This window comes from Theropithecus gelada, chromosome 1 (genome assembly GCF_003255815.1).
Source record: "Theropithecus gelada isolate Dixy chromosome 1, Tgel_1.0, whole genome shotgun sequence".
NCBI classification, from domain to species: Eukaryota; Metazoa; Chordata; class Mammalia; order Primates; family Cercopithecidae; genus Theropithecus; species Theropithecus gelada.
In genome coordinates, this window is record NC_037668.1 from 151,102,091 (window position 1) to 151,128,426 (window position 26,336).

The window sequence follows — 26,336 nt, forward strand, 5'->3', positions numbered from 1 at the left end:
ACAAGAAAAGAAAATTACAGGCCAATATTCCTTTTGAGTATAAATATAAAAATCCTCAACAAAATGCTAGCAAAAAACAAATTCAACAGCACAGTAAAAGGACCATACACCAAGACCAAGTGGGATTTATCCCTCGGATGCAGAGACAGTTCAACATATGAAGTCCACTAATGTGATATACCACATTAACACAGTGAAGGATAAAAATCACACCAAAATCCATGTTCTTTTGTAAGTTTTCTTGTATATTTTTCACCCTGAGACCAAGAGTTTGCCATTTCTCCAAGGAGCCTAGGTTTCCTTTAGTAGGAAATATTTAGAATAAAATAAAATTTTTAGCTGAATGGATAATTTGACCTGATCATCTTTAAAGTCTCAGAAAACCCTGAGTATAGTCCTGGGGTTAAAAGCACAAGGTTTGGAGTTAAACAGATTAGAGTTTGAGTCCCAGCTCTATCATTGACCAGCTTGGTGATCTTGGAAAACTTACAAGGCTTCTGGTTTGGGACAAGATGGAAAAGCAGCACAGGCCGGGCCCGGTGGCTCACGCCTGCAATCCATGCACTTTGGGAGGCCAAGGGGAGCAAATCACGAGATCAGGAGATGAAGACAATTCTGGCCAACATGGTGAAACCCCAACTCTACTAAAAATACAAAAATTAGCTGGGCAGCTGGGAGTGATAGCACATGCCTGTAGTCCCAGCTACTCAGCAGGCTGAGGCAGGAGAATCGCTTGAACCCAGGAGGCAGAGGTTGCAGTGAGCCGAGATCGTGCCACTGCACTCCTGCCTGACAACAGAACAAGATTCCATCTGGAAAAAAAAAAAAAAAGAAGAAGAAGAAGAAAAGACAAGCAGCACAGCAGCACAGACTGAGAGTTGTCTCCTGGAGGAGATGCCACAGAAAGATAGAGATGATGGATCTTCAGGCTGTGCTCAGCAACAAACTGCAGAAATCCTTGGGGTGGATAGAAGTTGATTTGGTCCACTGGTTAGCAGGTGAGGAGGGCCTGAGTTCACAAATAGGGAAAGAGTTTGGGAAAAATTTTGTTTTAGTTTTGCCCTTTCCTCATCTCCTAGGCAGATTCCCTGTGCCACCCCCCACTTGGTGCTGCAGAGGCAGGACATTAGTAGTGCAGGCTAGTGGCAGCATGATAGCTGCAACGCAGTGCCATAGCTTAGTGTGCTTATGAGCAGATGGCAATGCATGTAGTTGGTTTGACCAGCCCCTGAGAATTAACCCCCTCACCACCGCACACACACATATATCCCTGCTCTCACTACCCTGTGGGCATCCACTTATGATAGAGTGGCTGTGTCCAATAAAAGATTCTTCAGAGGTTGCTTGGAGACCAGTTGAGCACAATACTATGCCCCTCCCATAATCACACACAACAACTTACACACCAATTCACCCGGAGAAGCACACACTTGGCTAGACTTGTGCCCCTTTCCATGGATGTATTTTACTCGTAAGGCAGCAAATGGTCCCAAAGGAACAAGGATGAGCTCAGAGGAAAAGTTCTGAGAACTACAAGTTTGAGAAACAACAAACCAACGAAACAGCTTACACCAGAGAAAGTAGAACTAGTGGAAAACAGAAAAAGAATTTCAAACAAAAATAATAACAATAATCTGTCATATATTTCAAAATATCTGGAATAAAATAATTTCTAGCATAAAGAAAAGAAATATTTGGCTGGGTGCAGTGACTCATGCCTGTAATCCTGCCCAGCACTTTGGGAGGCCGAGCAGCTCACTTGAGGCCAGGAGTTCGAGACCAGCCTGGCCAACATGGTGAAGCCCTGTTTCTATCAAAAAATAAACAAAAAAATTTAGCTGGGTGTGATGGCATGCATCTGTAGTCCCAGCTACTCAGGAGGCTGAGGCAGGAGAATTGCTTCAACCCAGGAGGCAGAGGTCGCAGTGAGCCGAGATTGTGCCACTGTACTCCAGCCTGGGCGACAGAGCAAGATTGTCTGAAAAGAAAAGAAAAAAGAAAAGAAAAGAAAAGAAAGAGAAAGATTTAAGGTGATGGATATTTCAATTTAACTGATTTGATCTTTACAAATTATATGAATGTATTAAATTATCACAAGTGCTATGAAAATATGTACATTTATGTACATTTATTATGTATCAATTAAAAATAACATTTAAGAAAAGAATAAATATGCTTGAAAAGTTGAGAGAAGATACTAGAAACATGAAGTGAGAATAGGCAGTTCAGTAAAAGAATTAGAAATATTGAGGATTCATTCTCAGCCGGGCTGCAGGGGGAGAACTCAGTTAGGAACAGGGAATAAAGGGGGAAGAATTAGAAAATAAACAGAAGAGAGGCAGTGCTTGAAGTGAGGAAGAGAATGCGTTAGGAATGAGGTTAAAGTTTGGGTGTCTCAAAAGAATTTGATGGATTGCTTCAATATTGAAGGTATCTATTAAAGACATGATCTGGAAGATTAGGTCAGAGAGTTACCCTGGGATGCATTAGGAAAGGATAAGGATAGAGAATGGAAAAAAAAAGAGAGAATGAAGAAATTTGATAATCAGGTGTCCAAGTCTATTAGAAATACCGGAAGAAAAAACAAAATGGCAGGAAGCAAATGGTTCAAGTAATAATGACAGAGAACTTCCTAATGTCACACAGCCAGTAAACTGCAAAGCAAGGAGGTCAGCCCAGGCAATCTAGCTTGAGTATACTGTATATGATTAACTGCTATTTACTGCCTTAGATACACTACCTCAGAAGCTGGGCTGCAGGGGGAGAATTCAGTTAGGAACAGGGAATAAAGGGGGAAGAATTAGAAAATAAACAGAAGAGAGGCAGTGCTTGAAGTGAGGAAGAGAATGCGTTAGGAATGAGGATAAAGTTTGGGTATCTCAACTCTATGCGACGAGATCCTAAACAAACAAACAAATATCAAAATCCTGAAAATATGGAAAGCCACACTCTAAAAATAGCAACAAAAAGAGACAAATTACTTCATCTCTTTAATCCTTAGTTTCCTTATCTGTAAACGGAAGCAATTGTAACACCTGTCTCCTAGGGTTGTTATAAACATTAAATAACAGAATAGATGTAGAATTCAGAGCACAGGAAAATAACTGGCAGTTATTTTTATTTGAGAAGAGATTCTCATAAAAATAATAAAATTTTTATTTATTCATTTAATAAATATTTGTTGGGTCAGGTGCAGTGGCACACACCTGCAATCCCAGCATTTTGTGGGTCTGAGGCAGGTGGATCACTTGAGCTCAGGAGTTTGAGACCAGCCTGGCCAACATGGTGAAACCCAGTCTCTACTAAAAATACGAAAAGTAGCCAGCCGTGGTGGTGCACGCCTGCAATCCCAGCTACTTGGGAGACTGAGGCAGGAGAATCGCTAGAAGCCGGGAAGCAGAGGCTGCAGTGAGCCGAGATTATACCACTGCACTCCAGTCTGGGCAACAGAGCAAGACTCCATTTCAAAAAAAAAAAGTCAGTTTCTCTTTCACCATTTGAAAATGTTTGTCTAGCATGTCACATGAAATCAGAGGCGTCCATCATGGACTGAAGTCCAGCGTGTGCCTTCATATGTTAATCAGCTCTTTCTGGCTTCTAAGATTTATTATTTTAGAAGACACATCTGCCTCACAGTAGAGGCAGAAGACATCTCAAAACTGAGTTTCCCAGACATTCTGCCTTTTCTCTGCTGACCACAGGAAGTATCTTTCAATCCTCAGTGGTCATTCCAAACCAGTCCTCTAATTGCCCTTGTCCAGGTCTGTGGGAGTTACTCAGACATGTTTGAAGTACCAGAGTCAGTCACACTCTGAGTCACCCCCTCATTCTAGGGGAGGCAGCCAGGAAGCAGCCGGTCTTGGGGGAGGTTTTGATTTAGTGCTGTTGGATTCTCTTACACAACCCTGCCCATACCCCGTGGGTAACCCTATCTCACCCGTTCAGTCTGGGGTGGCCATGTTCTTTAGAAAAGCATCCCAAACACAACTCGATCCTTCCTCCCCCAGTGAAGGTTGCTCCTTGTCGCTAATCACGGCAGAAGATTCCTTTCAGGTCCCGTACCTCTCAGAGAGGTGTTCTAGTCACAGCCGCTGATATCAGAAACAAATGCATCCCTATTCTTATTTGACTTTCTAGCCACCTCTGAATTTGTAACCAGTCTGTAAGCCTATGCAGTTTTCATCTTCGTGAATCTGGTTTGTATTATTATTTGTTGACAGCTTTATTTAGGTGTTTAAAGTACATTAAAAAAATAAGATTAGGTCTCATAGTCCACGCATAAATTTTTTTTTAAAAGCCCAGAACTAGGGATATAAAAGAAAAATGAATGAATTGCCACCTATTTAGGGCTTTATTTAAATTTAGCATCTAGGACTACTGTAAGGAGAAGAGTCAGTGGCCCATAAGACTTAAATCTGGCCGGGTGTGTTGGCTCATGCCTGTAATTGCAGCACTTTGGGAGGCCAAGGTGGGTGGATCACGAGGTCAGGAGATGGAGATCATTCTGGCTGACATGGTGAAACCCAATTTCTACTAACAACACAAAAAATTAGCCTGGCATGGTGGCACGCACCTGTAGTCCCAGCTACTCGAGAGGCTGAGGCAGGAGAATTGCCTGAACCCTGGAGGCAGAGGTTTCAGTGAGCCGAGATCGCGCCACTGCACTCTGGCCTGGTGACAGAGTGAGACTCTGTCTCAAAAAAAAAAAAAAAACTTAAATTCAGCTTTCTCAGGCTTTTCCTTTAAATGAGATACAATTTCAGAAAGTCAGTGTAGCTACAAATATTACCAGAGACAGTGTCAGCAAGAGGGCCACATCTGGACTGGCCCCTTTGATACAAACATCATCACTATGAGAAAGGAAAGGCTCCCAGCTTCAAATAATTTTCTTTCAAGTTTGGTGGGAAAGGACTAAAAATAATGTACATATTGGAGGAGGGGTATCTGTTGACTATTTAAGTCAGAAATGTCCTGGCTGACTTGACTTCTTACAACATCATCACTTTATCTCCTATGAACAGTGATTTCACCTGGCATCTATTCTCACTATCATGCCACAAAATGGCAGCATGTAGATACTTTGGAGAGTATTAAATGGGGCTAATTACAGATATCATTTACCTGCTCTCATGCAACTTCGTGAAGGTGTTGATGGCTCCTTGGCCAGTCACAGTGAATTCTATAGCTGTATACCTTCCTAGGAGCTGGCCCAGGTAGAGCTATAAACAGCACGAAGAACAGTTTAGCTCAGTTCATGAATGAGAAATTAATAACTATTCTTAGAAAGTAGGGTATTTCTGACTTTTGGAGATTGATGTCATGAGCAAAAACTATTCCACACTCTGAGAAAGTCAAGAAAATGTGACTGCGGGCCAGCCAGAGGCAGCCTCCTGTGTGCTACAAGGACCCTTCACCCAACCTGCCGTCTCTTGGACTTCATGTGGCTAATAGGTGAGGACATTAACTCATAGGAATCTTGGAAACTAACAAAATAAATAGTACCTCGGTATCAAAGTCCTTCGAAAGGACTTGTTCTCTGATCTTACAGCAGCAGCTTCCATTCCCCTTTGTAATGGCTGCACTCAGAAGAACGTGAAAAAAGAAGGATTTAAAACAACTGGAGACAGTACCCCAGACATGTCTTTTCCCATTAGCCCAATTTGATATCAGCGAAGTACCAGTTGTCCCCTGGTAATCTTTGGTGATGGAGAATTTTAAACACACACACTATCCTAATGCTTTTATTTTCTGTTTTCACCATATACTTTCTGCTACCTCCTAATGCTATTCCTGACATACAGCAGTGCTGAATAATCTGTACAGCAACAAGGTGGAATAGAAAGCACACAAACTAGAATGAGAAAGGTCCAGGTTGGAATCTTGGCTCTATCATGTACGTAGGTACTGCATGGCCTGATACACATATAAGTACAGGGCACTTGAAGTCTCAAGTTTATTTCCATGTTAAAGCAAACACACACAAACACACACACCCCAACCACCTACCTCAGTGTATTAGTCTGACTGAGCTGCAATAACAAAACAGTAACAAAATACCGCAGGCCATGTAGCTTACACAACAGAAATTAATTTTCTCACAGTTCTGGAGACTGAAAGTCCAAGATTAGGTGCTGTCAGGGTTGGTTTCTGGTGAGATCTCTCTCTTTGGCTTGCAGGCTTCTCATTGTGTCCTCATGTGTGCAGACAGGAGGACCTCTGGTGTTTCCTCCTCCCCCAAATTTATATGTATTACACACACACACACACACACACACACACACACAAAATGTGATTCCATTTATATGAAGTTTAATAACCAGCAAAACAAATCTATGGTGGTAGAAGGGTGATACTGACTAAAAAGTCACACAAGGGAATTTCCTGACGAGATGGGTGTTTTCTATATCTTGACCTGGGTGGTGGTCACATGCATGTATACATATGAAAAGGTCTTCAAGCTGCAGCTACACTTAAGAGTTGTACTTTTTATTGAATGTGAATTGTATCTTCATAAAACACTGTCTAAAAATATTACACTCTCCCCAACTCTCACCATAACCCATCTCTGCCCTAGACTCAGGGCATAAGATACCGAAGCAGAGGATTCGGAGAGGATGTATATTTGAAAAAGCTTCCCACTTCTCTCTGTTACTTCGAGTTGCCAAACATCCTTTTAGGAATTGGAATTAAGCTGGGGATGAATATATACATAGGTGTACATATAAAACTTAAAAATTTGTAAAAGGCCCTTAGAGATCATCAGTTTTCGTTACAAAACTGGCTTATTTTCCAGTTGGCTTTGATTTGGGGAACCTGTTCTGCTTTCAGTGGCTTCCGTGTCTTTGAAGGTGTAAAATGAATGCATTAATGAGAGGAACATATTGGGGCTGGGAGGAATCATGGAAGCCCACGGGATTCTTCTTTGTCTTTGTAGTTTGAATTGGGCTTATAAGAAGTTGATAATTGCTTTGAGAAATGTAATATTGACAAGTTCTTAGAATTGCAAAGCTTTAAAGCAAACATGTAGTGATGTGTTCAGGACCTATTCCATGAGTCAAATTCCTTTTCACCCTGATATAGTATAAGGAGACTTGAGTGTGGCATAGATTTAGGAAATGGGTTTCTTTTTTCTTTTTTGAAAGACGCTTGTGACTAGCTTTTATGTATTTATTCTGAGAATGAAAGGTTTTTGTCACTTCAAGCTGTACTTTCTATTTAGAAAATATTCTTATTTGTATTGCCTTTCTGTGATCTATTCTAAAGAAAAAGAAATATGACTGGTCAGATACACTTTATAGGCTTTTATATTAATAACACATTTTTTTTCTTTTTCAAGAGAGGATCTCACGCTATCACCCAGGCTGGAGTGCAGTGGTGTGATCTCAGTTCACTACAGCCTCGACCTTCCGGGCTTATGCAATCCTCCCACCTCACTAGTAGCTGGGACTACAAGCCTACAGCTACCATGCCTGGCTAATTTTTGCATTTTGGGTAGAGTTGGGGTTTCACCATGTTACCCAGACTGTCTTTCTGTAGGTAAAATTATCTAAATTTTTAAAATGCATCTACAGGGTTAGTGCTAAATCTTAGCTTTACTTATCATTGAACTCTCAGCCACATTCATTGGAGTCTCAACATTGATTTTCATCCGAAGGCGGTGTGAAAACAGTCCTGTCCCCAGACACTGGCTTTATCCACTGGCTTTATTGCTTAGCTTCCTCCATAGACTGCCATCTATCTGGAGAAGTGTACTTTGACGCAAGTTTAGACCTGGGAAAGACCTCAGAGATGAACTATTCCAACCAAGCTCTGCTCTCTTTGCCACACTCCACTTAGAAAATAAATTCAAGCCTAGAAGTGAAGTGGCCTGATCAGGCTGGCTTCCGAAGGCTTGTCAGAGGCAGAACTGGAACCCTTGTGTCTGCACAAGAAGGCCAACAAGTCCTTTGCTTCTTCTTTGATGCCACAACAGTCTCAGGGTGCTGTGCTCAGTTTGGTAGCATAGTGATGTTAGAGCAACAAAATATATTTCCTAGTGTCTTTCCACTAGAAAAGACACCAAGCAAGAGGCCTCCCATCTCCCAGGAAAGAGCAAAAGCCAGAGTTTTACATTGAGAGCCTGAAGGCATTTTCTTATCTTTAATCTTAATCCTGTTTGGGTCCAATTTCAAAGAGATTAAGAGCATGCACTTTAGGCCTGACAGACTAGGGACCTGATCATATCTTCCTAGTTGTATGACCCTCAGTGAGACAGGTAATTTCTTCATGCCTCACTTTCCTCATCTAGGAATGGGGGAGTGCTTTCCACACTTTCTGGAACACAGTCAGGCACTGCCTAATGTTTTCTTTGGAAACCTAGCACGTCTGTACAGCTATTTCCTTTAAAATGTGAGAAAGTTGATTTCCCTTCAACCTTTTCTTTCCATCACTTTTGCATTGCACTCGGCGTTTTCTCTAATTCTTTATAGTTCTAGAGATTGGCAGATGCTCGAAGAAAATCAGAGTCACTACGGATTTGTTTATTTTATTTCATTTTATTTTTTTTGAGACGTAGTTTGGCCCTGTCGCCCAGGATGGAGTGCAGTGGCGCGATCTCGGCTCACTGCAACCTCTGCCTCCCGGGTTCAAGCAATTCTCCTGCCTCAGCCTCCCGAGTAGCTGGGACTACAGGCGCACGCCGCCACGCCCGGCTAACTTTTTGAATTTTAGTAGAGACGGGGTTTCACCGTGTTGCTCAGGCTGGTGTCGAACTTCTGAGCTCAGCCAATCCGCCCGCCTCGGCTTCCCAAAGTGCTGGGATTACAGGTGTGAGCCACCGCGCTTTTTGCCTTCCAGTTCTCTTCCCCAAGAGGCCAGGAATCTTTGCATGAGTTGCCAGACACTGAAGTGATTTGGGACAGTACATTCTGTGACAACGACTTCAAGGCTCCTTTACAACCAAGGACTGGAATCTCAGCAAGATAACACATCCCAAGACATGTTTGTAGCAATGCAAAGGACCACAGAAATCTAGACAAATTCTTTAATTTTACAGCTACAGAAACCTAGGATCTCAGGGGCTGGGATACTCCTCAGTTATCCAATCGGGCAGGGCCTAAAACTCAGGTTCAGTCTCCTGGCTCCAAGCTTTTTCCATCATACCAGCTGCGTCTCATTAACTCCACCTCCGAAAGTGCTAAGGAAGTTCCCTCCCAGTGCCTACCCAAGCAGGGTGGGGCGATTCTGTGGCATGGAACAAACCGGGAAAACGACATTTTCCAACTCTCAGCACACAGGCTGCTTTTTATCATTCCTAGGGGGCAGGAGGGGGCAGGGAGAGAAGGCTAAGACACCGGGTCCAGTACCCAGAGGTTCTAGGGAGAGATCTTTGAGATTGCTTACTCGGTGAGGCCACCTTACTTTCTCCTGGTCTGTTTTCCCCTGTGGGGTGGCTGCATGAGGCGTCCTGCTTGGAGGGTTCCCCAATATAAGGTGGACTGTCCTTGATGTAGGTCGGGGTGGGCAAGATCCTGCCGCCACCCCGTCTCTGCGGTCCTCGGAAGTCTAGGTGGGATCTTCCTTTCCTTGCCTCTTTCCTCCCAACGGCGGGAGCGGCACAGGGTTGGGGTGGTTGCGGTCGCCTCGCTCTCTCCACTTCAAAGTCTCTTACTCCAGGGAGTTTCATCCGGTCCTCCGTCCTCGGCCCCCACCTTTTAAAACATTTTCCAAAACTACCCCATTAAAAGTGCGCGACTTCTCCGGGCCTGCAGAAGGAGCTCCTGCAGCCCGGCATTCCTCGGATTCCAGCGCTGTGACGTCCCCAAGGACGGCGCGCCTCCAGCTTGGGAGCTCTGGAGCTGGGGCTCCACGTTTCAGCGCGCGCCCGCGGCGCCCCCGGCGCGCGCCCTCCTGGGCCGCATTCCTCCCCGCCCCCGGCCGCGCGCCCCGCGCTCCCTCCGCCTCCAGGCCCCCAGCGCTGCCGAGCCCGGCTCTGGGGTGGGGGAGCCGTGGCCGCCGGCGCTTGCTCCGTCCCCTCCCACTCGCACGGCCCCTTCCTCCCTCCTCTGCCGGCCGCTCGCATTTCCTGCCGCTCTGGCTCTCCCGGCCCCTCAAAGTTCTTCCCAACTTTTTCTCCGCGGAGTGAGCGCAGCGGACGCAGACTCGGGGGCAGGTTGCTGTGCTCCTCCGGGCTCGGCCGCCTGCTCTGCTGGCTCAGGTCCTTGGGGAGCCCTAGACAGAAACAAGTGGCCACTGGCGCTCCTTCCCCTCCCAGCTGAGCCATCCTCCCCGGCCTCCTGGAACGGGACAGCCAGTGCTTAGGTTTTTCTCCTTTTCTTCCCCGGTGCGCCTCTGCTCCGACTCTCGCGCCGGGATCGCTGCGGAAACCTCCCTCTCCTTTCGCCTCCTGCGGCTCCTTCCCTTCGCCCCTCCTCCGCCAGCCACTGGAATCAATTCCGTGGGGAATCGGGGCTTCGCCGCCGCGAAGGACAGCCTTTCCGCGCGGAACTCCGGGGCGCCACGGGGGCCATGTAAGCAGGTAAGCCCCGTCCAAGCCGGGGAGTCGGGCCTGAGGTTGGAGGCCGCCTCGGCGCTCCGGGCGCCCTGCAGATGACTTGGGCAGACGCTGGCAACACCAACTTGCGATTAGCGGCCCGGGACGCCTGGCAGGGCAGCGGGGGCGCTGGGTGGCCGGGCCGCAGGGGTGTTATCTCGCGGTGGGAGCTGCCCGTGGTGAGGCGCAAAGCTTGTCCCGGAGCGAGCTGGAAGGTGAGCGCCGTCTGGGGAGTTTGTGGTTAAACCCACACCCTCGTCTTCTCTCTCCCTTCCCTTCTGCGTTTTGGGAATGAGGGAGGGCCTCGGAGGGGCACCTGGAGATACCTAAACCTTGGGGGCTAGAGGATGAAAGACGAACGACGTCGCGGTCGCTGCAGCGGTAGGGGGACGCAGCTGCCCGACGCCCCCAGTTACACGCCCCCCCCACCACCGGGAAGGGATCTTGAGGCGAGCGGAGTTTTCCTGCCCTCTCACTAGGCCTCAGTGGTGCCACCGAACTCCTGGGCGTCGAGGCTCCTACTTGGGTGGTCGGGCTGGCTCGTAGAAAAAAGCTGTGGTCACACAATTTCAGATCAGGTCTCCACCTCAAACTTTTCAAGTTCTAGGTATTAACAGCCTCTCCTTCCCCACGTGACCCCCAGATCTCAGGTTTGAATACTTGTAAATGGGGTTTACACCTTTTCGTTTGGAGAGAGCAGTAAGGTAACGCTGCCCCTACCTCCCTTTTCCTCTCACTTCCTTCAGTTCCTGTCCTCCAGCCCCCTCATCCCCACCTACAATTTCAGAGATTGTAGGGTTTCCGCTTAAGTCTAGGGACTGGCTGTCGCAGGTTCTTTGTGAAGGTGAGGAATCTCTAGATTGCAGGCGCGGGCAGTTACAGCGTTTCCACCAATGTGTTAACTTCTTGAAATGGATTAGTTTACTCATTCATCCAACAAACCCAGCTTCTACTCTGCTAGGAACAGGGGATAGAAAGATGCTAAACGAGATCACAGGGCAGGAGTCTGCAGCCTGGTGGAGGAAACCTGAAGGCCGGTGAAGAATGATAATGCATGGAAGATGGGTTCTGTGAGAGTCTGAGGCGAGCTTGGTCCTGGTGAGGCGTGCACTGCGCTTAGAGAATGGAGGTTGTGCTCATCTGGAGGGTGTATTCCAGGCAGAGGAAACAGCTGGTGCAGAGTGAACACAAGAAGGACCGAAAGTTTCCCTAGCCATCTGGGGGCCCAAGGGGCATTTATGGCCATGTTGGTGCAGTGTTGCTGGGATAGCGTTCTCTCCACCCCCAATATCAGAAATTAATCTAGGAGTGCGTTAGCCACTGATGGGAACCACAAGTAGCTTCCAGTGGAGCCAAGGCCTCCCTCTTTGGATACACTTCCATGCCTGCTGCTGTTTTACCACAAGCAGCTGTTGTATGATCATCTAAATTTTAATTGGCCCATGCTCGGTTTCGTTAACATGGTATTGATTCTTCTTCTTTTTTGTCCCCCACATTCAAACAATGATTCCTTTTTTAAAAGGCTGCTTGACAGCCATAGGTGTGGTAATAGGCTTTACGGACCTTGTATTATAAAGTTACCTAATTGTTTGGTGATGGGGTTAAAGCTTGTGCCATAGAAATGACAGCCTTAATGAGCGGGAGCTGAATGGCATGATGCCTTTTTTGCCCAGTCTGAATGGGTGGCCATGTGGTGCAAAATTAGTTCATCTGTATGTCACGAAGTTTGTTATACTTTTCTCTACTTTGAAGTCATTACTATTGTTTTAGCACGCACAGTTGTAAGGACTGTCGTTCTTCTCTCTGAAGCTTTATGAAAATAGAAAACACTATCTTCTTGCAGATTTTTGTAGCCTAATGGCCCAGGATTCAGCAAATCCTGCCTAGAAAAGTTTCTTACAATGCAGTAGCATTCTGTACGTGGTTTGCCTTTCAAGGGTGCCTCTTCACTGGACTGAAGTGGTGCTGTAGTATTGTTCCTAGTGGCTGAGTCCTGGCCGAGGTGGCAGACATCCAGCTTTTGGTGACCTCAGGCCAGTACATCAGAGTAGGAAGAACACAGTGACTTCCTACAACTTTGGGTGTTTATCCAAGCCCCTCGACCAGCATCTTTTCTTATCTCAAGAACAGCCCCTTCACAGAAGGTTTCCTGAAGGTGTGGGGACCTGCATGAGAGAAATGGCTGAAGAGAAGCCCTTTCCCGCTAATCCCAGGCATTTGCCCAGTTTCCATCATTGGCTTCAACATGTAATTATTATTAACACTTGAGTTATTCAGGTTTGTGCATACTGTGTCACGCTGGTAGCTGTACTAGAAAGAACAGTTAGACTTTTAATAGGGAAGCACCATAAGGAATTCAGAGAAAAATCAGAATTTTTAGAATAATTCTTACTTGCCCTGGACGTATGGGCTAAGTGTCAAGAACTATGAGGACTTTTTATTTTCCAGTGCCTTCCTTCCTTATTAGAGGTTTAAATTTGCTCCAGGGAAGCAAACATCAACCCTTTGATTGCATATTATAGCCCTCCTGGGTTTCATATTCTTGTCATTTTTGAGCAAGGATTTCGTCAAATTCTTGCATTTGAGCTTCATTACTTAGTCACCAAATGCTGTGTTTTAAAAAAATTCATTTTAACCCTCAGAACAGTGCTGTGAGCTTTGTTAGAGATAATGCATGAGAAAGAGATAAGATGAAATACTTAATTAGCCAATTAAGGAATGAGGGAAAACAAACACTAAAGCGTTGGTAGGGAGGAGGTTCAAGTTAATGTCTAAAATACGTTTTTGGATCTCCCCTTACGGATTTAATTTGATTTAATTAATACTTCCTCTGTATGCATCTCACCGAGGGCTTATTGAGTGGTCCAAGGGGTATGTGTGGTAAGTTCTATAGCTTTTCCTGGCTGTCGGTGTGCTAGAGCAGGCGGTCCAGGTTTGGGAGTTTGAAATATAACTAGGTTGGAATTCCAGCTCTGCTATTTTTTAGCTGTGTGATGTTGGATGAACTTCATAGCCCTTCTGAGCCTCAGTTTCTTCATCTGCAAAATGGATCTGATAACATTTAGCCTCTCAGGATGTGTATGGAGAATTCAGTGTCATGCTGTATAACAGCACCTCACACAGAATAGGTCAAGGATGGCTATTTGTATGTTCAAGGACTTGTATGTGGCCATGAATGTTCTCTTTGTGTGTTATTTTTTCAGCAGCCTGAATTCACTTGTGTGTAAACATACACATAAAGCTTTGTCTCTGACTTTTTTTTTCAGTCTATTGGCTCAAAACAAACATGTTGGCTGGCAGCTGCCATGTGGCCCCTCCTACAAGAGGAAATTGAGAGGTAGGGGACCAGGCAGTAGAGAAGTTTGAGGAGGGAAAGCCACTGAGAGATTAGAAGGGCAGAGAAAAAGATCTTTTTCCCTGTATAATTCTTACTGTAATCAGGGGCCAGTATTTTATGTAAGGATCCTTGTATTTCTAATGTTGAAATCTAGTTAAAGAATGTTAGGGTAACTCTCTTGCCTTTAACAAGAGTACAAAAGCTAGCTGATATATCTTTGCAGCCTAGTGAAGCCCAAATATAAAGAGTAAACTGCAATACTTCTTGTGTAATGCCAGCCACTGGTTATTTGAACTTTAATGTTGTCTTTCATCTGAGAAACCTAGAGTATTTGACAAACATTAAATTATTGATCTTCATATCAACCTCAAAGTGCAAGGGAATGTTAGAAGAAAGGAACAATGTTAGAACAATATTAGAAGAAAGCATGTGTTCTTGAAACAGAGTGGCAAAGAATTGGTTAAGTCTTTTCTGCAGGATGGCATGCAGGCCTGGAGATCATATGAAGGTGTCCTACCCCTTTGGGGAATGAGGGGGAGAGAGCCCAGGAAAATGCAGGCCTGACCTGGATTTTTGCAATAGGAGGGGAGAGGAAATGTATCTTGCCCAGACCAGCAGTGCCTTTGCCATATATTGCATGCATGCTGATTATGAAAATAATCTTATAATTATTTATAATTCTGAATTAAAGGATATGATGCAATGCTTGTGGATGAAGGACACAGAGTAGCTGTGTAAAAGGTAATAGTGAGTAAGTGCCTTTTTGTGTGATAAGGGTCGTTCTGGCTCTAAGTTGGGTTATAAATGGCATATTAACATTGTTTTACTTTCCTTTCCTTTTTCCTGTTGGTTCTGTATTTCTTGACTTTTCTTCCCCTGTCAAGCTTTTGTTTGATTTTCTTCAGAGTCCTTGCAATTGGAAAAAACATTTCATAGCCATTCTTAGATCAGCCTTACATGTAAAATTTGATATGTGGTTGATTTAGCTTAGTTTCCTTAGGGGCTAAATTAGGCTTAGGTCAAGAGTTTCATCCTAAGCCTGGTCAATTAGTTTGACCCAGAGGACTACTGCACATCCAGAGAGCCGTAACCCTAGCTGGCCATCCCATAAATGCTTTATGTTGGTCAATAGGGAGGAATCTAGTGAGAAAATGAGAAAGGAATCCTTTGGTGATGTAGCATTGTCTCTAAGTAGTAAAATATCCTCTTCACATTTAGATTGTTTGAGATTTTAGTGCTGAACTGTATTCCTAAGTTAAGAAGCCTTACCATGTGGGCCACTGACTTGATCTGCTTTGCGTTACACGTTTTGCGCTCACAGGGAAAAATTACTTACAGTTGAAAATTAGCCAAAGTTCCTAATGCATATTTTTGTATGAAATGTGTACTTTACTTCTACTTAATTTCTTTGTGTCTTTGGAAATTCATCTCTGGGGTTAATTTGTTCACACTGCATTCCTCAAGTAATTGGGGCATTAGCCAAGGCAGTAGATTGTCAACCTCCAGTGAGTATCACCTGCAGGGCTTGTTAAACAAAGGTTGCTGTTCTTCCCCAGGCCTACCTCCTTGTTTCTGGATTCAGCACATTTAAGGTAGGCCTGAGAATTTCCATTTCCAAAGAGCTCCCGGGTGGTGCTGATGCTCTTGGTGTTGACCAACTGCATTTTGAGAAGCACTGAGCTGAGAAGTCTTGTTTGGTTCCCCCACCCCTGTTCCTCAGGCTTGGTATGGGTGTCACTTTTTCACTGCACCGGTTTGAATGATTCCATTCCTCGTTGCTTTAGAGCTGCAGAGAGGCTCGGTTAATGGCCTCATATCCCTAGCCAGGTTCATGTAAAGCACTAATTAGATGTTTCCATGTTACTGGATCTCCTTGGCTATCATCTCCAGTCCAGACCTCTCTGCTTGCTACCAAACAGTTGGGTTTATCTGGTGCTTATATTCATTTGAGTGTCTGCTATACATGCCAAATCCTACCTGTCTCAACTTGAAGTCTCCAGTTTCTTGTCACAAAATGTACTGCTTCCAAATTACCTATCTCAGTGACATTGCTGTCTATTGAGTTAGCTGCTCAAGCCAGGCATTTGGAGTTTTCTTCAACCTGTCATTCGTAGCACCCTCAATCCATTTTCTCAAACCTCGGTAACAAATCCCATCAGTCATTAGGTCCTTTGAGTTTGAGTCTGTAAAAGTATTTTCCATTTGCTCTTTGCTCCCCATCCTTACGTCCTCTTGAGATTGTTCCAAGAGCATTGCTGTGGTTTGAATGTCCCCTCCAAAACTCATGGTAAAATTTGATTGCCATTGTCAACAGTGTTAAAAGGTGGGAACTTTAAGAGGTGATTAGGAGGAGCCTTCATGAAGGGATTAATGTCAGATTTGTTATCTCAGGAGTAGATTGTGATAAAGGGAGTCTGGCCCCTGGTGCCTTTCTCCATCTTCTGTGCTTGCCTCTGCCTTCCACCTTTGCACCATAGGATGACCCTGGCCAAATACTAGCACCATGCTTTTGGACTTTTCCAGCCTCCAGAACTGTGAGCCAAATAAACTGCTCTTTTTATAAATTACCTACTCCGTGATATTCTGTTATAGCAGCAGAAAATTATTTTTATTCTTTCAGTGCTACAAAAAGGGTTTTTGAAATCACAAATTTTTGAAGATTTTACTCTTTTGAGTACTATTTAAAGTCTTTCACTTGTTATTTCCCTTATCGTATGGATTCCTGACTATCTTCCCATCCCCATCTGCTGCTCTTTCTCTCTATCTCCCCTAGCGCTCTTAACACTTAGTGGTGTTTAATTCTCCTCTCCTTTGTTACATTCATACCCAGAGTGGCCTTACCCCTTCCTGCCTGCTTAACCTCTTTGTGGTCAACTAAAGCTCCACCTTCACTCTGCTTCTCTCCACCGAAGCCTTCCTTTCCTTTCCTTTCCTTTCCTTTCCTTTCCTTTCCTTTCCTTTCCCCTTCCCCTTCCCCTTCCCCTTCCCCTTCCCCTTTCCCTGCCCTTCCCTGCCCTTTTTTCCCTTCTTTTCTCTCTCTCACCTCCCCTTCCCTCCTCTCTTCTCTCTCTCTTTCTCTCTCTCTCTTTTTCCCATTCCTTTCTTTGTCTTTCTTTTTTTTTTTAGATGGAGTCTCGCTCTGTCTCACAGGCTGGAGTGCAGTGGCGCGATCTCGACTCACTGTAACCTCCACCTCCCGGGTTCAAGCGATTCTCCTACTTCAGCCTTCTGAGTAGCTGGGATGATAGGTGTGCAGTCACCACACCTGGCTAATTTTTGTATTTTTAGTAGAGACGGGGTTTCACCATGTTGGCCAGGCTGGTCTCGAACTCCTGACCTCAGGTGATCTGCCCAGCTTGACCTCCCAAAGTGTTGGGATTACAGGCATGAATCACTGAGCCCGGCCTTTTTTTTCTTTCTCTCTCTTTCTTTTTCTTCTTTCTTTGACAGGGTTTTGCCTTGTCACCAAGGCTGGAGTGCAGTGGGGTGATCATGGCTCATTGTACCTTGACCTCCTGGATTTAATTGATCCTCCCACCTCAGCCTCTCAAGTAGCTAGGACCACAGGTGTCAGCCACTATGCCTGGCTAATTTTAAAAAAAATTTTTGTACAGATGTAGTTTCCCTATGTTCAAGCCCAGGCTGGTCCTGAACTCCTGGGCTCAAGCGATCCTCCTACTTCAGCTTCCCAAAGTATTGGGATTCCAGACGTGGGCCCCTGTGCCCAGCCCATTCCTTACTTTATAGTCCCATAGCACTTTGAAATTACCAACATTAGTAAGTTTACATATTATACCTGTTTACCTTCCCGTCTCCTCTGCTAAGTTAAAAGCCTCTCTGGTAGGGATCTTACTCAGTTCATCTTATGTGGAGATTGGGTAGCCATAGCTATGATGATGATGATGTTGCCATTTTGCAGATAATGAATTAGAGTTGATTATTTTTAAAAAGTGTGGCCGCGTACAGTGGCTCACGCCTGTAATCCCAACATTTTGGGAGGCTGAGGCAGGTGGATCACGAGGTCAAGAGATCTGAAGTTACTCATACTATGGTTCTTAATATTGTTTTGCTATACTTGAGTACTTAAAAAACATGGTAATTTTTCCTCTCATTTTCAAGTCCAGGAAATGTTGTAGATCATGGGAGAATAAATATCACGGAAGGGTTAGGAAGCAGGAACATTTCAGGGTTAAGACCTAAACCTTTCAGATTTGGATTTACTGATTAGAATAAACTTAATTTCTGGCCGGGCTTGGTGGCTCACGCCTGTAATCCCAGCACTTTGGGAGGCCGAGGTGGGCAGATCATGAGGTCAGGAGATCGAGACCATCTTGGCTAACACGGTGAAACCCCATCTCTACTAAAAATACAAAAAATTAGCCGGGCATGGTGGCAGGCCCCTGTAGTCACAGCTACTCGGGAGGCTGAGGCAGGAGAATGGCATGAACCTGGGAGGTGGAGCTTGCAGTGAGCGAGATCGCGCCACTGCACTCCAGCCTAGGCGACACAGCGAGACTCCATCTCAAAATAAAAAAAAAAAAAAAAGAAAATAGAACATACTTAATTTCCTTCCTATGCATTATTTTCTTTTGTATCATATATAAAAGAGAAAAGGCAGCATCCCCCATTATTCAAACTCAAAGTTACTAGTTTTTACAGTGAGAGAAAGATGGCGAGACCCCGTGACACCATGTCAAGGCAGATTTGCCAGCTCACTCATATCCAAGACAGCCTGTTCTACTTATAGAACTATAATAAGCAGCAGTGATATCATTGATATTCCCCCCCCCCCCCCAAATCACAAGCTTGGCTCTCACCATTATTTTAGTTCCTAAGTTAAAGGGATTAAGGCAGATTTCATGGTCATGAAAGTGAATTTGTCATGAATTACGTATATACTTCAGCTTGATGTTTAAGGTTCTCCACAAATGATTCCCAGGTGGGCCTCTGATTTCTTCAGATTTATGTCCCACTATTCCTCAGGGTTATGCCAAACTGCAGGTGTTTCCTGAACAGGCCCAGTCATTTTCCACCTAATGTGGTGCTGTTTCCTTGCCTAAGAGTCCTAACACTCATCATTGCCTATCAAAACCATCCCTCCGAGCCCTTCTTCAATACCACTTTCTCTGGGCAGCCTTCCCTAATCGCTCTCTGGGTCAGGCCCCCTTGCCATTCTGGCCTTGGCGTTGACCTCACTGTGCTCTGTGTCCTGGTTAACCTGCCTCATCCCCTCATTGGCCTGTCAGCTGCCTGGGAACTGCCACTGCTTCACTCCCTCACGTCCCTCCCTGTAACTGTCCATGCAGGTCTGCCTGCCCCTTGCCCAAGAATACCCTGTGAGGCTGAGGCTGCCCTTCCTGCGTCATTATGACAGACACCCGTTGTGGCACCACTTTGTGTAAGCTGTCCCCTCTCTTGGTGCGGGCACCAGTCTACCTTCTATGCTAGAGTCTTTTCTAAGGTATGTCTGATATTTTAACTCTCCTGCTTAAAATCTTTCTTGCCACCATATATTGTTTACACACACACACACGTGCACACACACATTTTCTTTTTACCTTTACTATATATATAACATACGCATACATATATGTGTGTGTACATATAACATACCAACATATGTGTGTGTGTATGTAGTAAAGGTACAAGGAAATACCAGAAGGATAGACACGAAATACAAGGTATGGTGGGCAGGTGTGGAGGTGAGGACGGACATGTAATACTGGTTTGTTTCCTAAGCTGAGTGATGGAAACGTGTGTTTATTACATTTTCCCTTCTGAAATATTTTATTTTAAAAACTGCTTATGATTAAAGTACACACTCTAGCAGAACACTCAAGGCTCTGCATAGCTCTTTTTTTTAAAATGTAAGCAGAAAGTCTCATTTATTTTTGTCTGAAGCACACAGGAGCTCACTCAGCACAATACAATAAGCGAATCATACACATACTGAGAAAAAAAATGTTCCCATGAATACATAGGTATATATTCTTAAGAGCAGCAATCAGGAGTTTAACGACAATGTAAAGTGGTTTTCTCTAAATAATGCTTTCTGATGTGCTTTTGGGTAGGAAATGGACAGGTAAATCACCATCACGTAACAGATGAGCTAAGAATAACATCTGTTACCCAAGTCACTGGAACCCTGTGGATTGTGAAAGCCCTCTTGGAGTTTACATTTAATTCCATCATTGGCCTGGTTGACTTCTACATTTCACTAAATTTGGACAAAATCAAGAAACTAACCCCTCAACTCTCAATCTCTCACACTCAGGGATGTGGGAGGGAAGGGCAGGTGAGATCAGATGTGAACACAGTCAGGGCTCTGCATAGCTCTTGATGGCACCTAACTTCCTAGCCTTGTCTGGCCTCTCCCCTAAACATCTCTTGGGTCCCTGTGAACCTTCTGCAAACATTTCTCAGGGTTGAAACCTTGTTGCTTTGACTCATGCTGTTATTGTTACTTCCTGCCCCCACTCCAGTTCTGTTTTACATCTGATCACATAATTTTCTGATTCTTTAATGTTTATATGATTTTTATGTCTTTTATGGAGGTTTTATCTGATGTTCCCTTTTCATTATTAGGGATAATAATATCCCTAATAATAGTTACATTATCATTGTCATTTTCTCTACCTTCCTATAGTACTGTACTGTTTGCTTGTTTTCACATGTTTGGAGACATTTTGTAATTTATTTATCCTTGGGTTTATGGCATCTGATGCAGAGTACATGTTCAATAAATGTTTAGGGAATTGATGAGTAGTAGATATAAGATAAATGTTTTTAATTGAAGTAATTTTTTAAGAGTGTGTCCAAAAAAACTTCAAAACAGATTGAAAGGAATATTTCTTGGGTTCAGTATCTGAAATGTTGTTTGTAAATCTAATGGATTTACACATGGATTTCCTAGCTCAAACCCATGATTTGTATTCGATACTCTTCTTCTGCTTTTCCCATTTGCTTTATGGTGGTGGATTTTTGTTTTTAAATAAATAAATAGCTGTTCGTGCTCCTCGTCCTCTCTTTTCCCCCATCACCATGGAGTAGCTTCATGGTTTCTGTAGTAGTATCTGTGGATGTGTGAGAGTCCCAGTCGGGAAGCAGCTCTAGGCTGCAAAGTGGTACCACTTGAACAGAGTGATTTCTGCCACCAGCGCTGCTTGTTCTGGGGTGGAGAAGTGACACCTCCATTTAGAGGAGAAGCTGCAGAGTTTATTTTTGTGGCAGACATGTCCCCTTGAAGAGCTGTAATAACCATAATAAAGGAGGATTATGCTGTATTAGGTTTATGAAGGGTGCACCAGTCTGTTACCAGGGTCAGTGGTGACAGCTCAAGCCAGCAATTAGGTTTCATTTAAGACTCCAGGAGGCAATTAGCATTCCCTTCTGCCCAGGAAATACTGTGATCTATTAGGCCTATTCTTTTGCATTATACATTTTGTAAAATGTGCTTTAGATGATGGAGGTACACATTTTTTGACATATAAGCAAGTCTTCAATTTATCATTTGAAAAATGGGGCTGACTTTTAGACTCCCTGTGTGTTTAAATCCGTGGGTTATAATGACTAACATTCTGGGTGGATTGTGCTTTTTAAATCAGTACATGTTTAAAAGATCATATATATTCTTTTATTCAAAGGTAAGGAATTTCTTATGGAATATTATATAATTATGTGATCTATGAGGGGAAAAATGGGACTGATGTGAAACAAATTAAAACTCCAAAATAATGAAAGGACATCTACCAGTCTTAATTATATTCTTTAGAAAATTATTGTTTTACTTAAGAAGTGTCTAAAAATAAAGGCTGGAGAGGATGATTTGTGCAGTGCTTCTGCTGAGCAGCTGTTTGGTTGTTTTTAAAATGAGGCTTGTTTTCTGAGTGCCAGGTTAGGTATGAGTGTGTACTTTGTGCCCCTTCATCCTTATGAAAGTGTTTAGGAATTTTAGCTTTGTCCATGAGTATGCAGTAATATTTAGTATTATTCAAACTGGTTTCCTCCCTCCGCCCCTCTTCCCTCCTCCCTCTTCTTTATTCCCTTTCTCACTCCTACCCCCCCCCCCTTCTTCCCTTCCTTCCTTTGGAATAAATTCGCTCAAGTAATAATAAATTATTCCTTTGGAATGGATTAGTTTGGAAGATTCTGATAGATTAATTACCATATATGTGTTCAACATTAATATATTTTTCGGTATGATAAAAGAGAAATGCACAGTGAGCAGCACATCAGGCCAGAAATGCAAAGACCACCTATTTCCATGGGGCAGTTAGGCTATCTCCTTATTGTTTGGTTCTTGGTTTGCATTTTTTTCTCATTTGAAGATGATAAAACTATAATAGTGACTCAGCACAGTACTTTGAAATCTGTGTATGTTGACATATTAAAGGCTCTGAGAAGTTCTGCTGTAAATGAAAATGTTTCAAAGCTAAATTCATTTTAGTAAGAAACTTTAAAAAAAAAAAAATCTATGTTATGGGACACCTGTAATATGGAAGGGCATTATCAGTAAATGGAATACCTACCAGAGAAATCTTGGTTTAGAAGGTACCTGGAATAGAGAAGACACGTTTGTGGTCTTTAAGAAACTCAACATCTAATTTAGACCATGTAGTGACTTAGATCGTTAAAATGATTAAACATTTAAAGTCATCATTAGCAGACCAGAATTAACTTTAATTTTTTAAATAGCTAGACTTTTGTGTTTTGTAGCATGTAACAAGAGCAAATTCAAAGCAAAAGATCAGGAATTATTCACAAAACCAATTTTCAAGAAAAGTTTAAAGAGCAGTAAGCATTTAGTTTAATTTTTTGTCTTTATAGTACATTGAAGAGTAATGTTCAGTTTAAACTTGAGGCACTGTGGCAATCTCATCCTTCAAAGAAAGATTCAGAGATATACATTTGTCTGGCTTATGGAGGCTAGAAAATGTGATTAATATTAATATATACACTACGGAAAAATCTTGGTTCTGCAAATTCTGGCCTTCAGCCCTCCGTCTCCCCCACTTACTTAGAATACTGCCAAGAAGCAAGCAAGCAAGCAGGCTAGGGAGGTGTAAGCCACTGAGAGCTTTAGAAATGCCATTGCAATTATTTTATTAATAGCTGCCTCTGTTCAAATTGTTTTGGGTAATTGGGCACGTAACAGGCATTGTGAATATAAATAATATGAACAGCTTTTCTCCACCATGGCCTCTTTAGTTATGTCAGGCTAATTTGCTCAGTATTCTCTTCATCAGTTTTCCCCACTCCCATCTTTGGCCTTTTATACAGCAAAGCTTTATGTATAGAAACCCCTTCTCTGCTATAACCTTTAAACTTGTTCAACATTATGAAAGGGATGTTTTTTATCTATAGTTTATCCTTGAGAAATGTGAGAATTAAAGAAGTTATTTGCTCAGTTCTCACAGGTAGTAAGTGGAATAAGTGGCACATGAACCCGTTCTCTTTGATTCCACAGCCCAAGTTCTTTTTTATTTTTTTATTTTTCATTATACTTTAAGTTGTAGGGTACATGTGCACAATGTGCAGGTTTGTTACATATGTATATATGTGCCATGTTGGTGTGCTACACCCGTTAACTCATCATTTACATCAGGTATATCTCCTAATGCTATCCCTCCCCCCTCCCCACACACCACGACAGGCCCCGGTGTGTGATGTTCCCCACCCTGTGTCCAAGAGTTGTCATTGTTCAGTTCCTACATATGAGTGAGAACATGTGTTGTTTGGTTTTCTGTCCTTGCGATAGTTTGCTCAGAATGATGGTTTCCAGTTTCATCCATGTCCCTCCAAAGGACGTGAACTCATCCTTTTTTATGGCTTCGTAGTATTCCATGGTGTGTATGTGCCACATATTTTTAATCCAGTCTATTATTGATGAACATTAGGGTTGGTTCCACGTCTTTGCTATTGTGAATAGTGCCACAATAAACATACGTGTGCATGTGTCTTTATAGTAGCATGATTTATAATCCTTTGAGTATGTGCCCAATAATGGGATATCCATAGCCCAAGTTCTTAACCACCACGTCAGGCTCAGAAGTCTGTGTAGGTCAAGTACATGTGTTCCTTCCTCCTTCCATTCATTCTTTCCTTTTGTCTATCCCTCAGCTTGTTTAATAAGTGCAGTTTGATGTTTTTGAAAGTGGAGATGTTTTTCTGTGGTCATAATCTTGAAAAGAATCAGCAACTAATAACGTAGCCTTTAACCCCATGTGGCTGTTTAGCATTTGAAATGTGGCTAGTTGGAATTGGGATATTGCTGTCAGTGTCAAATACACATGGGACCTTGAAGACTCGGAATCAAAAAAAGAAAAAGTAAAATATCTTATTTTTTTTATTATACGTTGACATAATATTTTGTGTATATTGAGATAAATCTGTTGTCAAAATTAATTTCACCTGTCTTGATTTGCTTTTCTATGTGACTACAAGGGAATCGACAATTACATATGTGGCTTGCATTTATGGATCACATTATATTTCCTTTGGACAGCACCATCATAGATGGTTATCAGACTACTCTTAGGAGCCCTAGTTCTTCAGTGATGCCTAAGGGGACTGGAGGAAAATGGTTAGAGATAGAAAGTAAAAGTAGTTATAGGCGATGGTGAGATGTAAGCCTGATGACACTTCGACGACCAGCAGAGAGGGACTAATATTAATTGGCATTTAGTTCCTGTAGTACTTACCATGTACAAGTGCTTTGTCCAGCACTTTAAGTGGATTATCTTTCTAGATCCTTACAACAACCCTGTGAAGTAAGCACTATCGTTGGCCTATTATAGATGAGACGACTCGGGCTTAGAAAGGCTAAGTAACTTGCACAAGATCCTACAACTAGTAAATAAATACTAGTTAGGTATGTAACGTCATGGCATGCAAATACTAGTGAATGCTGGAGCCTAGTGTCAAATCTGGGCATGAATCCAGAGCTTGTGCTTATATCCACCCTTCATCACCACTTCTCGAAGGCAGAAAGGAGAACATTACCTAGACCTGATCTGCAGCAGCCCTTCTGCTCATTAGTATCTACTGGGGGTGCCCATTATTTTCTCCAGCAGTGAAAGGCATTATCTTTAAATTAGGGAATATAGTAAAAACCATTGATGTTCCAGGAATGAGCTCCAGTTATCAGGAAATAATAAAAAATCAAACTGAACGTGTTCCATTTACTAACTCACGGTTGTCCTAATTAGAAAGATATTTAACAGAAATTGTTTTTAGAAACTTGAAGCATACTTCAGATTCTTTTGTAACTGAGAGACGTGGGTATATTTCATAGCAAGTACAGATTTTGTAAATACAAATATTAGAGATTTTTTCTCTCAGTGTATCAGCATGTTTAAAAAATTGGTATAAACTTAGCCACAAACTTATGACTGGCTATTTAAATTTTTTTCATGTTTTTTATAGGTTGATGCAAAAGTAATCACAGTTTTTGCTGTTAAAAGTAATGGCAAAACCCACAATTATGTTGACATCAATCTAATAGTTAATGTTCATATATAGACATAATTTCATAGTGGTAATTTTATACACTCCTTCATAATATATACATAATTTGTGTATTTTTTTATTTTTTTGAGACAAGATCTTGAGATCCTCCTACCTCAGCCTCCTGAGTAGCTAGGAATACAGGCATGTGCTACCATACCCCAGCTAATTTTTTATTTTTTTGTAGAGACAGAGTATCATTAGGTTACGCAGGCTGGTCTTGAACTCTTGGGCTCAAGTGATCCTCCTGCCTCAGCCTCCCAAAGTGCTGGGATTATAGGTGTGAGCCACCATGCCCAGTTAACTTGTGGTCTTAATAACTAATATTTGTAGCATCTTTACAATTGATATACTATAAATCCTCTTAATAATTTTTTAAAAATGAATTAATTAATTTTTTAAAGACAAGGTCTTGCTCTGTTGCCTAGGCTGCAGTACAGTGGTGTGATTATAGCTCACTGCAACCTTGAATTCCTGGGCTTAAGCAATCCTTCCACCTCAGCCTCTTGAGTAGCTAAGACCATGGGTATATGCCAACATGCTCTCCCAAATTTTTTTATTTTTCGTAGTGACAGGTTTCATCATGTTTCCCAGGCTGGTCTCGAACTCCTGGCCCCAAGTGATCTCCCCCACCCCCCCGGCCTTGGCCTTCCAAAATGCTGGGATTATAGGTGTGAGTCACCATACCTGGTCTTTTGTTGTTGTTATTATTGGAAGTATACACATTTTACATTTCTTGCTGTCGCATAGAAGATGATAGTGAAGATGATTCACATTAATAAATTTTTGCTGTTGAATTTATTTTAGGATAAATTATGAGTGAGATATAGTGAACATTTTTGTGATTCTTGAATCATACAGATGCAATGGAATTTCTAACGTAGGTCATAAAGATAAATTCATTGGCAACACAGCTTTACCCTCAGATGGGTGAGGGTCTTTGAGATCTTGCTTTCATACAAT

The 26,336-nt window shown here is 42.9% G+C and overlaps 1 protein-coding gene across 1 annotated transcript in view; it reads left to right on the forward strand.

The window, feature by feature from the left end:
- The first annotated feature begins 9,218 nt into the window (after nucleotides 1-9,218).
- PTPN14 (protein tyrosine phosphatase, non-receptor type 14) overlaps nucleotides 9,219-26,336 on the forward strand; it is a 205,396-nt gene continuing 188,278 nt past the window's right edge. The window contains exons 1-2 of the mRNA XM_025390270.1: nucleotides 9,219-9,384; nucleotides 10,419-10,516. The gene's annotated coding sequence lies outside the window, so the exon portion shown is untranslated. The remainder of the gene's footprint in view (nucleotides 9,385-10,418; nucleotides 10,517-26,336) is intronic.